The sequence below is a fragment of the Delphinapterus leucas genome, chromosome 6, assembly GCF_059928025.1.
Source record: "Delphinapterus leucas isolate spDelLeu-1000000601 "Yukka" chromosome 6, BTC_Dleu_Yukka2, whole genome shotgun sequence".
Classification (NCBI taxonomy): domain Eukaryota; kingdom Metazoa; phylum Chordata; class Mammalia; order Artiodactyla; family Monodontidae; genus Delphinapterus; species Delphinapterus leucas.
Window position 1 is genome coordinate 94,604,643 of NC_143134.1, and position 14,559 is coordinate 94,619,201.

The following is a 14,559-nucleotide window of genomic DNA, read 5'->3' on the forward strand; positions in this document are numbered from 1 at the left end:
TGTTGAGTGTGTGAAAGTTTAAAAGTGTTTCTACTGACTACTGTACATAAAATTGATAAGTGGCAAGGATTTAATGTGTAGCACAGGGAACTTTATTCAGTATCTTGTAATAACCTACAATGGAAAATAATCTGAAAAAAATATATATATATAACTGAATCACTTTGGTGTACACCTTTAACTAACACAATATTGTAAATCAACTATACTTCAATATTTTAAAAAGTGCTTCTACTGAATGTGGCATGTAGATTCTTAAAGGAGAACCCATGGCAATTTCTTTGGTTGCTTTGAGTTGGAGGGCAGTAGCAGAGAAAGCTCGTAAAGAGGGAGTTCTCTAGCAACAGGGTCTAGTTGGCTATAGTACCCAATTGGTCTTCTATGGTCCTCCTATTAATGGACTAGGATGCCCAAGGCATTTCCTCCTCATTCACAGATGAAAAGGGAAGGGGAGGGCTTTCCTGGTTGCGCAGTGGTTGAGAGTCTGCCTGCCGATGTAGTGGGACACGGGTTCGTGCCCCGGTCCGGGAAGATCCCACATGCTGCGGAGCAGCTAGGCCCGTGAGCCATGGCCACTGGGCCTCTGCGTCCGGAGCCTGTGCTCCGCAACAGGAGAGGCCACAACAGTGAGAGGCCCGCATACCTCAAAAAAAAAAAAAAAAGAATACATGATAAGGGCCTTCCAATCTATGCTGGAGAGAGTCCTTTAAATGATGTCTTTTCCAGTATATATAATCTCCTGGTTGTAGGTTGGTTATGGGGTATCTGATCTTCATCCAAAGATATTTCTCTCTTTGATAAACTTCAGAAACAGACTTATAATGTCCTTTTAATAATTCAATTAAACTTTGCTATAATGCAATACAGCAATAAGGAGCCATCTAGGAAGTGAGTTTAGGCTGTAATTACCTAACCTGAAATACAATTACAGCACTAGAACTTAATATCCACTAAAACATATTTTTTTCTCTAAAATTACTTTAATTTCCACCAAACATAGACAAATTAAGACTAATTTATTTGCAAAATAAGTTTGGTTTCAGTAAGTTTGACCTGATTATTTACGTAAGTGTAACAAGAATGGCAATTGATCATGTAGGCTTCTGTAAATTTACTCCGATAGAACTTTTTATAAGGAATCTCAGATTGACTGTTGAAAGACTCCTGAAGCCAGGAACGTCATTCCAAGGACTCACCATGAGATTTGACTGTAATACTTATAGAGTTGGGTGAATTCCTTTCTTCTCAAGGCCCCCAAAATATCTTTAGGTTCTTACACCTGCCAGGAAGTGACCTTTCTTAGTCACCTGGTAAGGTTGCTGGGAACTCTGTAAGCAAGGTATCAGACTGTTTTTTTCTAAGGAAATGGCTCCATAAAGTCCATCTTAGTTCTTTAAAGCTGTCTGGTTATATCTGATTCTATGTAATTCTCAAACATGACATTCCAGTCAAAGCCTTGGTAATATAACCAATGTTCCCATTTGTGTCCTGTTATAAGGAGAACACATTTTTATTGAACTTATGCAAATAACTATACTGCCATAAAAATAAGAATACTCACTAATAATTTCAAATTCTGGAGAGATGTTACAGAGAAAAAGACAAATGTTTCAATTCTGCTTACAAAGGTGTAATTTACCAAACTGCTCCAAGTTATAGTTAGCTTAAGTGGGAAATTTTCCTTATATCTGGAAAAGGAAGATTAAAAGACAGTAATATTTCAGACAGAAAGTCATAAAAATGATCATTCAGCCCTTTGTAACTAATTCTTGTTGATCATGATTTCCGTTAACAGTTTATGAAGTCATAAAGTTTTTCCATTAGTGTTCTGGAATTTCTTACCCAGTTCAGTGGTATTATCTAAAAGTTATCAGAAACCTGCTCTTGTCAAAAAGTCCTTTTTATTAATCTTCTTGAAGAGTTTCATCTTTGTAAAGACATCAGAGTAAAACAATAACTGTCTGTAAATGACAAAAGACTTTGAATGGCATGGTTAAAGACATGACCACAACGCAATTGAAAAGGAAATTTTGATATTTCTGTGACATACAAAATTTTAAGATAATAACCAGAATTATGACTGACAACATACCAACACATACCTGATTTTTAGGAATTTCATATAACTTCTAGAACATTTATATTAATAATATTTGCCCATACAATATAATCTAAGAAAATTTATCATCACTCATTTGACAATGCTTCTGACATAATTCAACATACCAAAATAAGCCTCATTAGTTTAATACCTCTCTTTGAGATGTTTCAGGGAACCTCTGAAACACCCCAAAGTTAGCTAGAGGTCAAAAGGACTTCATTCAGAATTGATTTGGGGGGTTTGTCAAAGATATCAAAAGGTTTTAAAACACTTGGAAACACTTGGTCAAACAGAATCACAGTCACTGTGAAACAATACTCAGTTAATTATTTAACCAAAGTGACACTAAAAGATTTCAAAGGTAAACTACAGAAAGTTATGAAAGGGAACTTAAAAGGTAAAGAAACTTTACAATCTATTATCAAAAGCAGATCAATACTCCAAGAAAACTTTGTCCTATTAACAGAGAGAAAACCAGACTCTACTTTTGTACCAGCTTACTTTTAATATTAAAACTTATTCACTCAATTAAATTTATTCCAGTGTTAGCCAGTCCTGATCACATACAAAACTCTTTTCTCAGGGATTCTGTTCCACAAACCTGTAACTTCCTTTTTTACCTTCAGATTTTGTCCCATGCTTTCCCCTTTTCTCTATTTTTTAACTTCTCTTAGGACAAAATTACTTTCTTTTCCCTTAACGAAATGCATTTACGATCCTTAAACTCTTTTTTTCTGTTGCATATGAAGATGTTTTCCTTATTAATTTTAGTAGTCCCAATTATATGTATTAATTGTATTCTTAAAACCCCTAATCTCTAGAGAAAACCAAGAAGCAAGCAATTGTGAACTGTCATACTAGCATTTCCTGATTGGAAAACTTATGAACATACTCCACAACCTCTAGAAACACAGATTTTCTCATAGCATAATTTCTCTCTTTAATGTGGTACAAGATGTATGGGATAAACCCAAACATCTTTGGCTTCTTAATCTTATCAGAAGATAAAAGTAGTTAAACTTAGACATGCTCAACAATTAATGTTTCATTATTTTATCTTATTTGGAAATGATCTGGATATTCAATAAACTTCCATCATTTAGCTTACTTTAGAAAAACTCTAAAGTTTTAAATTACCAAAAAGATTTGGAGAAACTATTTAAATAGACATATCATAAAACATAATTTATTTTTTTAAAGACCTCAGAAAGATTTTTTTAAATTGAAGTAACATTGGTTTATAACATAATAGAAGTTTTATGTGTACAACATTATGTTTCAACTTTTGTATACACTTACAGTGCACCTACCACCAAAAGTTTTCTTTCCACCCATCACCATACAGTTGGTCCCCTTTATCCATTTCACTCTCCCTCTGGTGACCAGTACTTTGGCCTCGTTATCTATGAGTTTGTTTTTGTTTGGTTTGGTTTTATATTACTTTTTAAATATTCCACATATGAGTGAAATCATACGGTATTTGTTGTTCTCTGTCTGATTTATTTCACTTAGCCTAATATCCTCAAGGTCTATCCATGTCATAGCAAATGGCAAGATCTCATCTTTTTATAGCTGAGTAGTATTCCATTGTAAATATATATATATATATATATACACAACATCTTTTTTTCTCATGAATGCTGTAATTTTTTGAGATATAACTCACATGCCATAAAATTCACCCTTTTCAGTGGTTTTTTCACAGAGGTGTACAATCATCACCACTAGTTCTATCACCGCAAGAAGAAACTCTGTATCCATTAGCAATTGCTTTCTATTTCCCACTCAGTCCCTGGCAACCGCTAATGAGCTTTCTATGGATATGCCTATTCTGGATATTTCATATAAATGGAATAATTACAATATGTCTGGGTGCCAGCAGTTTTTACTTTTAAAAAGGCTTCTTTCCCTCTTTTTTTTCTCCCTTTAGATTTCAGGTTCTACCTGATTGAGTTAACTAGGCTCAGTCTCAGGCCATTTTGGGCTGTGTTTATATTTCTGATCTTGCAAATACTTGCAAGACAAAGACAGCTGCTTTCAATTTCCCAAAGAACTGGGGTGCTGCCTAAACGATATCAAAAGATTGACTTGCCCAAATCTTACCGAGTCCAAGCTCATACTGCTCACCACATGACAGACCAGTCAGTTGAGAGACGAGATGTTTGGGCAAAGAATAGCAACATTATTTGGAAAACTGGTAGACTAAGAAGATGGTAGACTCATGTCCCAAAGAACCATCTTGCCATAATTAGAATTCAGGCTTGTTTTACACTAAAAGGGGAGGGAGTAAAGTCAAACATTTCCTGCTTCTGGTCAGCTTCCAGAGGGGATGTGTTAATTTCTTCCTTCCTGCAGTCATTCACAGGTGGGCCTGGTCAGGATGTTTCCTGTGAACTAAACAAAGGTATTTTAGCTTAATGCTCATTACCTGGGAAGCAGTGTTCCCAGAGATGTTCCATTATGTATAATTTAACTTATAGGCAACATCCCTTTAGTGATTAACTTGTAATAGATTACAAAGGTTCTTCCCTATTACACAACTATATTTAAAAAATTTTTGCTTCCTTATATCCATGAGAAGATTTCCCACTAAACTGGAAATCAGAAGAGTTCCATGTTCTGGAACTCTAAGGTTCAATGTATCATGCTTTCAAAAGTTTGCACAAGGCATTCAACAAAGGCCCTCTTCCAAGGGACACAAGTCAAACCCAGACCAATTAACCCAAGAGGCAAAAGAATCTCCATTACTGTTTTTATTAGCCCCTGAATATTAGCCCCAGTTTTTACCTCATACTGTGTGGGCTCCAGTAACCCTACTGGTTCCCCTTTATTATGTTAAATTAACATTGCCTGGGGGGCAGATTTATATGCCCTGTTTTATCATAGCAGGTGGGGAAAGCATTCAACAGTTGAGACATAATGTCTATCTCCATAATATAATCAACCAAAAGAGATGCACCCGTCTTATATAAAACCATTCAAATAAACCAACTTTCTTATAAACTTCATCTCAATTCTATTAACTCTTACCCCCTTAACCTTAGCATCCATTAGGACCCCATTAACAAAGTCTTGGTCTCACAAGGAGCCCCGGAAACTTTTTCATCCCCTGGCAATTTTATCCATTCCTGTATAAAAAGGCTCTGGGGGGCTTCCCTGGTGGCGCAGTGGTTGAGAGTCTGCCTGCCGATGCAGGGGACACGGGGTCGTGCCCTGGTCCGGGAAGATCCCAAATGCCGCGGAGCGGCTGTGCCCGTGAGCCATGGCCGCTGGGCCTGCTTGTAAAGGCTCTGGGGTCTCTGGTGAGGGGTGGAGCCAAGGGACCCAGGCTTATTTGTCAATCTTTAACTTGATTAATTGGCCTAACTGTTGCCCCAAGCAATTGCTGGTCAGGTTTCTCAGTGTAATTTTATCTTCCAGCCTTTTAAATTTTTCTAAAGTGAAAGAGTAGACTTGTATCAACAACAACGACAAAATTAATCAGTTGATCTAAGAAAATAAATGGAAAATTTTATTCAAGCCAAATTGGTGATTATAACCTGAGAACAGTTCTCAGAAAGCTCAAAGCACAGTTACATAAGTGTTTGAGACAGAGGGTTGTACATTAAATGATGTATTATTGACAGTTTACACAATCCAGATCTAAAGAAAGTACAAAGCAAGGAGTGGGTCATGGGTCATCAAGCCCTTTACAAGATTAAGAAGGAAAATTATCTCCTAAAGAGTTGTGAGCCTAGATGAAATTAAGAAATGTTATCTCCTCAGGAAGTCTGGTTAAAGCAGATGCACAACACACACTAAAGGGGAAGGAGGAGGCCCAAATGGGCAAAGAAAAATTCTATGTTTAATTTTTTCTTGTCTTGCCAGAAAATAAGAATTTTATTTCATCAATTGTTTGGGGCCCTTTAATGTTGAAGGACCAAAGGGGGTCCTTTTGGCTCATCCAACTTTAGGCGGCAGTGCTGTATTCCAACCTTTGTTTTAATCCCATCAATGTGTTTTATCTATTCGACTTCTTAATGGCCATCTAAAGACTTCCATTCTGCTGGGACAAGTCCTCTTAAAATTTTCCACCTTGTTGGGAAGAGTCTCTTGACTTTCCTCTCAGCTTTTTATTCCCTTGTTAAGTAACCTAATTAGCATTAACTTAATATTTTTATTAACATATGTAAGACCCATTGAGGGGAAGGTGAGATCACAATTTCAATAAGTCTTCCCAAACCATTTTGTTTGTTTAAAATAAGGGAGTTCCTAAGGTTAGCCATTTTGTCTTTGTATCCACCTTTTAATTTGGTCCTAACATAGGTACCAATAAACAGTTATTTATGATGAGAGCTCTCTAAAAATTTTCCAGTTTAGAAGTTTATTACAATTTAAAGCATCCCTCATCCAGAGGATCTTAATAGCAACTCAAATCAACAACACACAAGAGGTGTCCCCACAAGAGAGTGCAAAGGATGTAGCCCTTACAAGATCTAGAAAGTTTACTCCCCTTCAAAAAAAGTCTGGAAAGAAAAAGGTCTTTTTTGTACACGTGGATGCAATGAAGATTGAAATGACAAAGGGTCCCTTGTGGACTGGGACCCCTTATGACAAATTTTCCTGAGAGCTGGCATGGCCAAAGAGACTGTCTGGAATCCCAGTGTATTTGATTGGCTGCCAAATGTACACCATATGCATACCTTTCAGATGGCAGAGACCAAAGAGAATTCTCTCACTGGTCAACAAACCAAAGAGGGTACCTCTTTCCTGAACAGCCTAAAGTTCAAGGAAACCCTACTCCTTACAGCAAGGAGTTTATCAACCACCAGATAAAACTCAGGATTATCAACCAATATGGGAGGTCTGAGACCCAGGAGAGATATACCCAGGTGTCTGGACTCCCTGAGGAGGTAGATGGGTACAAGGGGCCCTTCCTGGTACCAAGGCTCTGGATCCTCATAGAGCTCAGTTGAAGGAGAGAATCTGCTCAGTTCCCTTCATGGTCACCCAAACTGTCCACTGAAAGAAAAACAGACAATCTAAAAATTGTTTCAGTTTTACTGAGGGAACTTACTGAGGATGAGAGGCTGGGCAGCAGCTCTGAGGAACGGCTCCAAAGAGGTAGGGGAGGAGCCAGCATATATATAAATTTGGGGGGCTAGGAAATACATGTAGTCAAGCACATATCTTTGTAAAAGATTACTGCTAATCACAAAGAAAAGATATCTCAAGTTAATGAATTTAGTGCTTTTCTGTGTATGGGAAGATGCAAGAACCTGGGATCCTTGAAATTCTTCCTCAGATACGTATCTTAACTATCTAGGGGCCCATTTCAAAGCACAAAATGCTTCATCCTGTTTTTCCATCTTGATTCCCTTCAGGGTGCACTGTTGTTGGGCAACTGCAGTGGGTTTTGACTTAACCCTTTGTATAACTGGATGATAAGTGACACCCTTTGTTCTTTCTTTGTTCACAGAGGTTTTAGTTCAATAAGTAAGGCATAACAGCTTAATCCATATGAAGGGGAAAGGTTACCTGCCAGACTATGCTTGGGAGGAAGAATAGGGAAGGGATGTCATCTGAACTCTCTCCCACCTGCTCCAAATAAGATCATGTGTCTCCTGCTTTATAAATGTCTCCAACAGGAAATATTATCATCATCCCACAGTAAAGATCAAGCAAACTGCAAATGTGAATGAGTCACTTGTGACAGGTAACATATCAGCTTAAATTCACTATAGTCAGTATGTGCATGTGCAAGCTCAGAGTGTTTCCTGATGTTCTGAGAAGGAGAAGAGAGAAGAGAGTTGGCTGAGGTGTCACGGAGGTGACGGGAGTAGGAACACAGCTTTGAGGACTTTACAAGAGCTGGAATGCTGGAGGGAGTCTTGGCTGACTTCACAACTCTGTAGTAACTGTAACGGAGTTAGTCATCAGTGTTGTCAGCCTTATTCTTCCTCTGAGGTGGAGAAGGAGTGCCAATAAGGCAAGATTCTAAACATCCATGGGGTCCTGGCCATATATTGATACTACTACTACAAGCTCTCCTTTCAGCTAAGTTTGGCCACATGACTTCAAGCCCCAGAAGTTCGTAACTGAATATATCCAAATGAATGTGAGTAACATCTTAATACATGTAGTCTGTTAGAATCAATGAATATTTAAATTGATATACTATGCTAGTTATATTGATATCAATTCTCCTTTATTGATCTCAGAATAATTTAAAAGATAGAGAATGAAAAAGACTAGAAATAAGTAATAATCATGAACCACACAAGACATATATATACAATTAAATAATAACTAGTATTTTTCAAACTTAAGTGATGTACAGATTCCTGTCTAAAGGAAAATAAACTTCTCATGGACCACCTAGTGCTTACGTAAATTATTTTTATTATAATGTTTGGTAAAAATATATCAACATAATCATGGTATAAATGCCTTATGCTTAAGCTATAAAACCAAAACATGTTTACAAATTCAATATAACTAAAGTCAAATAAGCTTCACCTGAGCAACATTTGATGTGACACTTGATGTCGTTTTGCTGAAATTAAGATCCTACCCAAAATGTGAATATGGTATGATACAGATTCTTTGGAGTTCAATGATCCATCTCATAACTCTTGACTGCGCATTGGGGAAGATGCCTGACCTCTGTCCATGTGGATTCTCTTGAGCCTCCTATAAACTCCAAGGGCGGGGACAGGGAGTTGTGCCTGGAAACCTGACTGCCCCAAATTTGTGCTTAGAGGGGTTGAACTGAACAAGCAAGCACAATTACCCTGGGCTGGGATAATGATTATTGCATTATAAAAAAATTTTGGGGGAGTGGTGAGAACATTTAAATTCTACTCTTTTAGTAAATTTTAATTATAAATATGGTTTAATTTTTTTTTCATGAAAATGAGAGCATACTATTCATATTGTCATGGTGTTTCATATTAGCACTATAAATTTCGATATGTTTTCCATTGTGAAGCTGTATCATTATTTAGCCAGCCATTCTTGATATGTACTGTAAAAATAATACATCTAATCCTGCTTGTTTTCATTCCAGGTTCACAAAGTAGCCTTCTGATTATCTATAAATGTGGCTTCAAGCACACACCAGCTACAAGAAGAGAAATTAATAGCCAGAGAATGAAAATTCTTGTCTTGTTGAAATAATTAACAAAAGGGCATTTTTGTTAGAACATTACATAGAAGTTTGGATGAGTGTTTTCTTTACTCCCTGATCACCTTTGGGGGTCCTAAAACTCTAATCAGTTTTGTGTTTGCCCCAGAATAGGAAATAAGGTGACTTCACCTACATACCACCTGGAGAGATATCTTTATGCTAACCAGCCAGCCTTCCTTAGGGGATGCCTCCTTCTTGCATTGCATTTCAAGTTTTAACACTACCTTCATTGTCAGAGTTGGTGAGTTTCGGCAGCAAGGGTCTGGGACATGATCTGGAAAGTCTTAATCAAAGGAATAGAGATTTGAATTGGGCCTTAAAAGACAGATATGATTTAGATGGGTGACCCAGATGGGGCATGTTGATTAATAAATGAGGGTCACATCACACAAGCAAATTCAGCTGTCAACTTCTGAAAGACAGTATGTAAGGTGATTGGCATGGACTGAAAACAAACATGGTGGGAAAATACATGTGGTGGGGAAAAAAAGCATGAGGGAGGGAATCTTCAGTATCATCATTCTCTTCAAAACATAATGAGATAAGAAAAGGGATAAAAGGAGTATACATATTGAAAAGGAAGTAAGACAACTATTATTATTTGCAGATTATATGGCTGTTCTCCACCCAAAAAAAGGAAAAGGAATCCAAGAGAATCAACAAGAGAGTTTTGTAACATAATAAGTCAAAAGCTATATATACGTATATATATATGTGTGTGTGTATATATATGTATATGCATACGTACACACACATATACATATATAATATAGCACTGTCCTATACAGCACTTATAAACAATTGGAAAATATAATTTAAAAAGTCTTATTCTCAATAGTAGCAAAACGTATGGACTACCTAGATATAAACCTAATAAGTAATGTGAAAGAGTTATAAGAAGAAAACCATGAAATTTTACTGAAACATAAAGGAAGACTTGAGAAAATGGAGAGATATGGTATGTTCCTGGTTGAGAAAAATAAATACTAGAAGATGTTCATTTCTCCCTAAATTAGTCTATAAATGTAATGCATTATACCAAAATCTCAATGGAATTTTGTTTGTAAAGTTTACAGATGGTTTTGATTCCCTGCTCCTGCCGTAGGCCCCATCTCCAAATACCATCACACTGGGGGACACATACCATCACACTAGGAGTTTGAGGGGTGCACAATTCAGTCCATAGCACTGGGTTATTGGAAGTGTTGGGAAATGCGCTCTTCTTCCATTTTTATCTCTGCAGGAATAAAAACAGAGCCATAATTTCAGAGTAAAATATAATAATCTCCATACAAACCATCATCTGCTGGGATCAGGGAAGTACCTATATGCTAGGAGTTAGACCACTTTTCAGCAAAGACACCACACTTTCTTTTGCAGAAAGGCTTGCAGAAGTGGGAGCCCCCAACCTCTGTGTCTCTTACAAGACTAAAGTGACATTCTTTCATCTCTCATAGCTCTAGGACCTCCAGCACTGATTACCCCATCCTGTGCTCAACCAGTGGATGCCATGGTGTGCTGCCAACATCTTCCCCACCCCTCTTTAGAACTGAAGAACTCATTTTCCCCAGCTGCTGGGAATGTTGGACGTTGACAGCAGTGAGTTGAGTTCCCCTCCAGAGTTTGCCCTTGGCTGAAGGAAGCCACCTCGTTCAAGCTCCTGCCCCCTTCCCCAGGCCACCCAATATCCACATCCAATGACTGATTGATGTAGGGGTATAAAACCCTGGCCTCCTTGCCTGAATTCAGGGCAACTCTGAAAGGCTTTCCCAGTTCTAGAGCTACCCATCCTACCAGTAGAGGCCTTTGTTGTGAAAACAACACAGTCCAACTTCTCCTTCTCCCCAGTCCTGCTTCCTTTACTTCCCTTAGGTATTAAACCTCTTGCACACACAAATCTCCATCTTAGAGTCTATTTCCTGAAGACTCCGATAAGGAACAATCTCTTGTTCCTATTTGGCTTTGCCCATGGCCTTTATGTATCCTTCCTTCACCCCTCTGCATTCTTTGAAATTCTTTCTGAGTGCCTCCTGGAATTCCTGATCAATCAGGAAAAACCTTTATATGAAGGTTTGAGACAGACAATTTTCTTTCAGTCCCTTGGATGTTAGAAGAGTTATATCTAGTTTACTCTTTTGGGGAGGGGCCTGTAATAGGCACCCAACCTTGATAGTTCCTGGGCTTTGTCTCCTGCCCCACCTTGCCCTTCCAGGCCATGAAAACCTAAGTTCATATTTGCCCAGTGTGACAAATACTGTGCTGCTGGAAATGAAAATTCCAAAACTCACCTTTGTAATTATGCTCTGTACCCCCACCCTGATGTAAGTACAGTACTCTCTGCAAGCAAAGTTTTACAAGAGGAACTGGGGGTGGAAGCATGTTGCCTGCTGCCACCTGGTGCAGAACTGTATATTTAACGAAGACAGGCAGCAAGTCTAAGACTTGGGTCCTTTGAGAAATATTCATCAACTAGGAAAAATCACTTGCAATCTTTATGGCTCTGTTTGCTCCTTTAAAAAAAGGACTATTACCATATTACTTAAATTATAATGTTGTTGATACAAGCAATTAGAACTTTCGAAGACAAGTGGTATAAAATAGCAAGTATTCTTATAGCACAGCAAACGTTCTGCCATTTAGTAGTGGGGGCCAAAATTATTTTTCCAGGGTTATTCTTTTTTTCTCTTGATTACGATCGTGAACATGTGGTAGCTGATCAGAAACTGGAAACATGGTCAATGAAAGAGGTCTCTGCCATCCTCCATTTCATCTATTCCATTTTCCCAAATCTCTAGGGTTAGGCTATCTCTTTGGATCAGGACAGGCTATTGGGAAGGTGTCAGGTGACTGTGGCTTTTGGAAAAGATAGATCTCACCAGTAGCTGGAGAATCTGGTTATCTACATGGTGAGAATTGAAAGGTTCTATAAAGGTCTGCTTTCTTCTCAATATCTTCTCCAGCACTCTGAAGTGTGGGTGGAGTAGGGGTGTCCTAGCTGAGTTGATCTGGTGCCTATTCCCTGTTAAAAAAGAAATAACAGGCCCAAAATGGAGTCACCTGTGCTAAAAGGAAGACTTAATACCTGACCTTACTGCAGTTACAACCTTCTCCAAGAATGTAATCCTAACTGGTCAGTGTGGAATTTTCCAGTCAGTACCAATGAGGTAATCCTTTCCATCCTCCAAAAGGAAGATGAGGTAACCTGGCACATAGGTCCCCTTCATCCCATATAGATAGATTATCTAAGCCTGAAATAATCTTTATGTTTTGTTTTGTTTTTGCCTTCCTTGTCTTACCTTTAAAAACCTCTCCCTTTCTATAGCCTTTCAGAGCTCCCCTCTACTTGCTAAGTGGGATGCTGCCCAATTCATGAATCGTTCAATAAGCTAATTAGATCTTTAATATTTACTCAGAGTTTTGTTATTTAACATCCCTGAGATTCTTTTTCATCTCTGTGTTGGTTTCATTATCAAGCCGGGTAGCAAGAAGGCTCCAACAGTTTCAGGCCTCACAAGAAATTCAGAAGATAAGTAAACTGCTTCAGCCTTAGTATTCCAAGCAATTCACCCTGATTAAACTATCCACTGTTTAGACTAGGATTTTGGCTTGGGGAATGGGACTTACTATTTAAATTAAGACAATCCTTGGAGATGGAAGTGAAGTCAGCTTCTTTCAAGACATATAGAATGAAGGGGTCTAAATGGATATAACTAATCATATGAATAAAATCCTGGTTGTGCTCTATTAAGAAGGTGAGAGGGGAAATGGATGCTGAGCAGGCAATCAACAACGTTCACTTAGTATCAGGGATTGACTTAGCACAACGCAACACACAGGTGATAATGTTCAAATGAAATTCAACTAGTGTCAGGGAATCGATAATGAATAGTGGTGATCACAGCAAACAGGAATAAAAGAACAACCCAATTCTAGGCAATGTGGCCATGCAAGAATATAAACCCAGTGTTACTAGATCTTCAACATTTTCAAGAGAAGTTGGTAATCTGGATTTTTATGTAAAATATCTTATTTTAAACGTTGGCAACTAAGTCAGTTTTTGTTTTTAACCATAGAAGGCAGCCGATACCGTCCAAAATAAGCAAAGCATACCTGTTGGCCACATACAGCCTGTGAACCTCAAGTTTACAAACGTTGGGCTAGAATCATTGCTTGCCGTTCAGTGGCTCTGTGGATGCAAGGGTTGCCGAGAGCAGAGCAGAGCAGAGCAGAGCAGCCAAAGGAGGGAAGTCAGAGTGTCATTATTTCATACAATGCTTTTCCGTGGTGGTCCCCAAACACGGTTCTCAGGCTTCTGCTTCACCTAACAAAACGTAAAGTCCATTTGGAGCCAGTTACTTCTTTCTAGGCTAGGCAAAGTGTGATAGTACCAGGAACAGTGAACACTTGTATCCCATTGTTTACGTTCTGACGTTATTAGGTAGTTTTTCATAGCTCTGCGAGGCATACAGCTTTTTATCAATACATTAGATTGATTACCTATCATTAAAACACATTTAGTTTAATTGAGCGGGAAATAGCAGTTTGTTATTAACTATAAAAAATCAATGCTTAATTAGCTTAAAATAGGCTGTTGAGATCAGAAACTACTTATTGATTTTGAAGCAATTTCTGCTTCAAAAGAAGCACAAAAGCAACTGTCAATCCCGTTTGCACATTAGAATCTCGTGCGGGTGCGGGAGGGCTGGGGAAATGCTTTTTAAAAAAGTGTGGATACTCAGGCCCTACCCTAGAGGGTACAGAACTCCCCGAGTGACTCTAATGTGTAGACAGAGCTTTTATACATTTCCCTGTAAGAAAAGTCTACAAGCTCCGAAACCTACCTAATCTCTTGGTTTTTCTCCAGAACCCTTCATTTCAGCAAGGGGCTAGAAGTAATACTTTCCCCAGGTGTCTGAAAACTATTTCTTTCCCCTGGAGATTGACGGGGCCATCAGCCAATCGGCAATCTAAGGAGAACCCATTGAGTCTCGGTAGAACCAATAATAGGCAACAAAAAAACAGGCACTTTAAGTAAACAGGCACTTCGTCTCAGTAGAAAAAGCAGGTCTTAGTAGCAACGGCCAACAAACGGAAAAAAGCAGGGGCACCCTCTCCGGCGTCAGCGAGGCCTCGGGACACCTGGAGATCTGAGCGGCCGCCGGGTCCCCAAGCGTTGCTAAAGAGAAGGCGCTTACTTCTGTGCCGGGGCGCCCTGGAAGTGCGTCACTTCCGCCCGGTTGGGTCTTGTGGTCCACTGCGCCAGGTTGAAGCGACTTCCTCTTTCCCTTCC

The 14,559-nt window shown here is 38.6% G+C and overlaps 1 long non-coding RNA gene across 1 annotated transcript; it reads right to left on the reverse strand.

The window, feature by feature from the left end:
- Positions 1-1,882: 1,882 nt before the first annotated feature.
- On the reverse strand, positions 1,883-14,498 carry LOC111188091 (uncharacterized). Its single transcript, XR_002648359.3, has 4 exons — positions 14,111-14,498; positions 13,380-13,590; positions 10,414-10,506; positions 1,883-4,495 (listed from the first exon to the last, which is right to left on the reverse strand). It is a non-coding gene; the product is annotated as an uncharacterized LOC111188091 (long non-coding RNA).
- Positions 14,499-14,559: the final 61 nt, after the last annotated feature.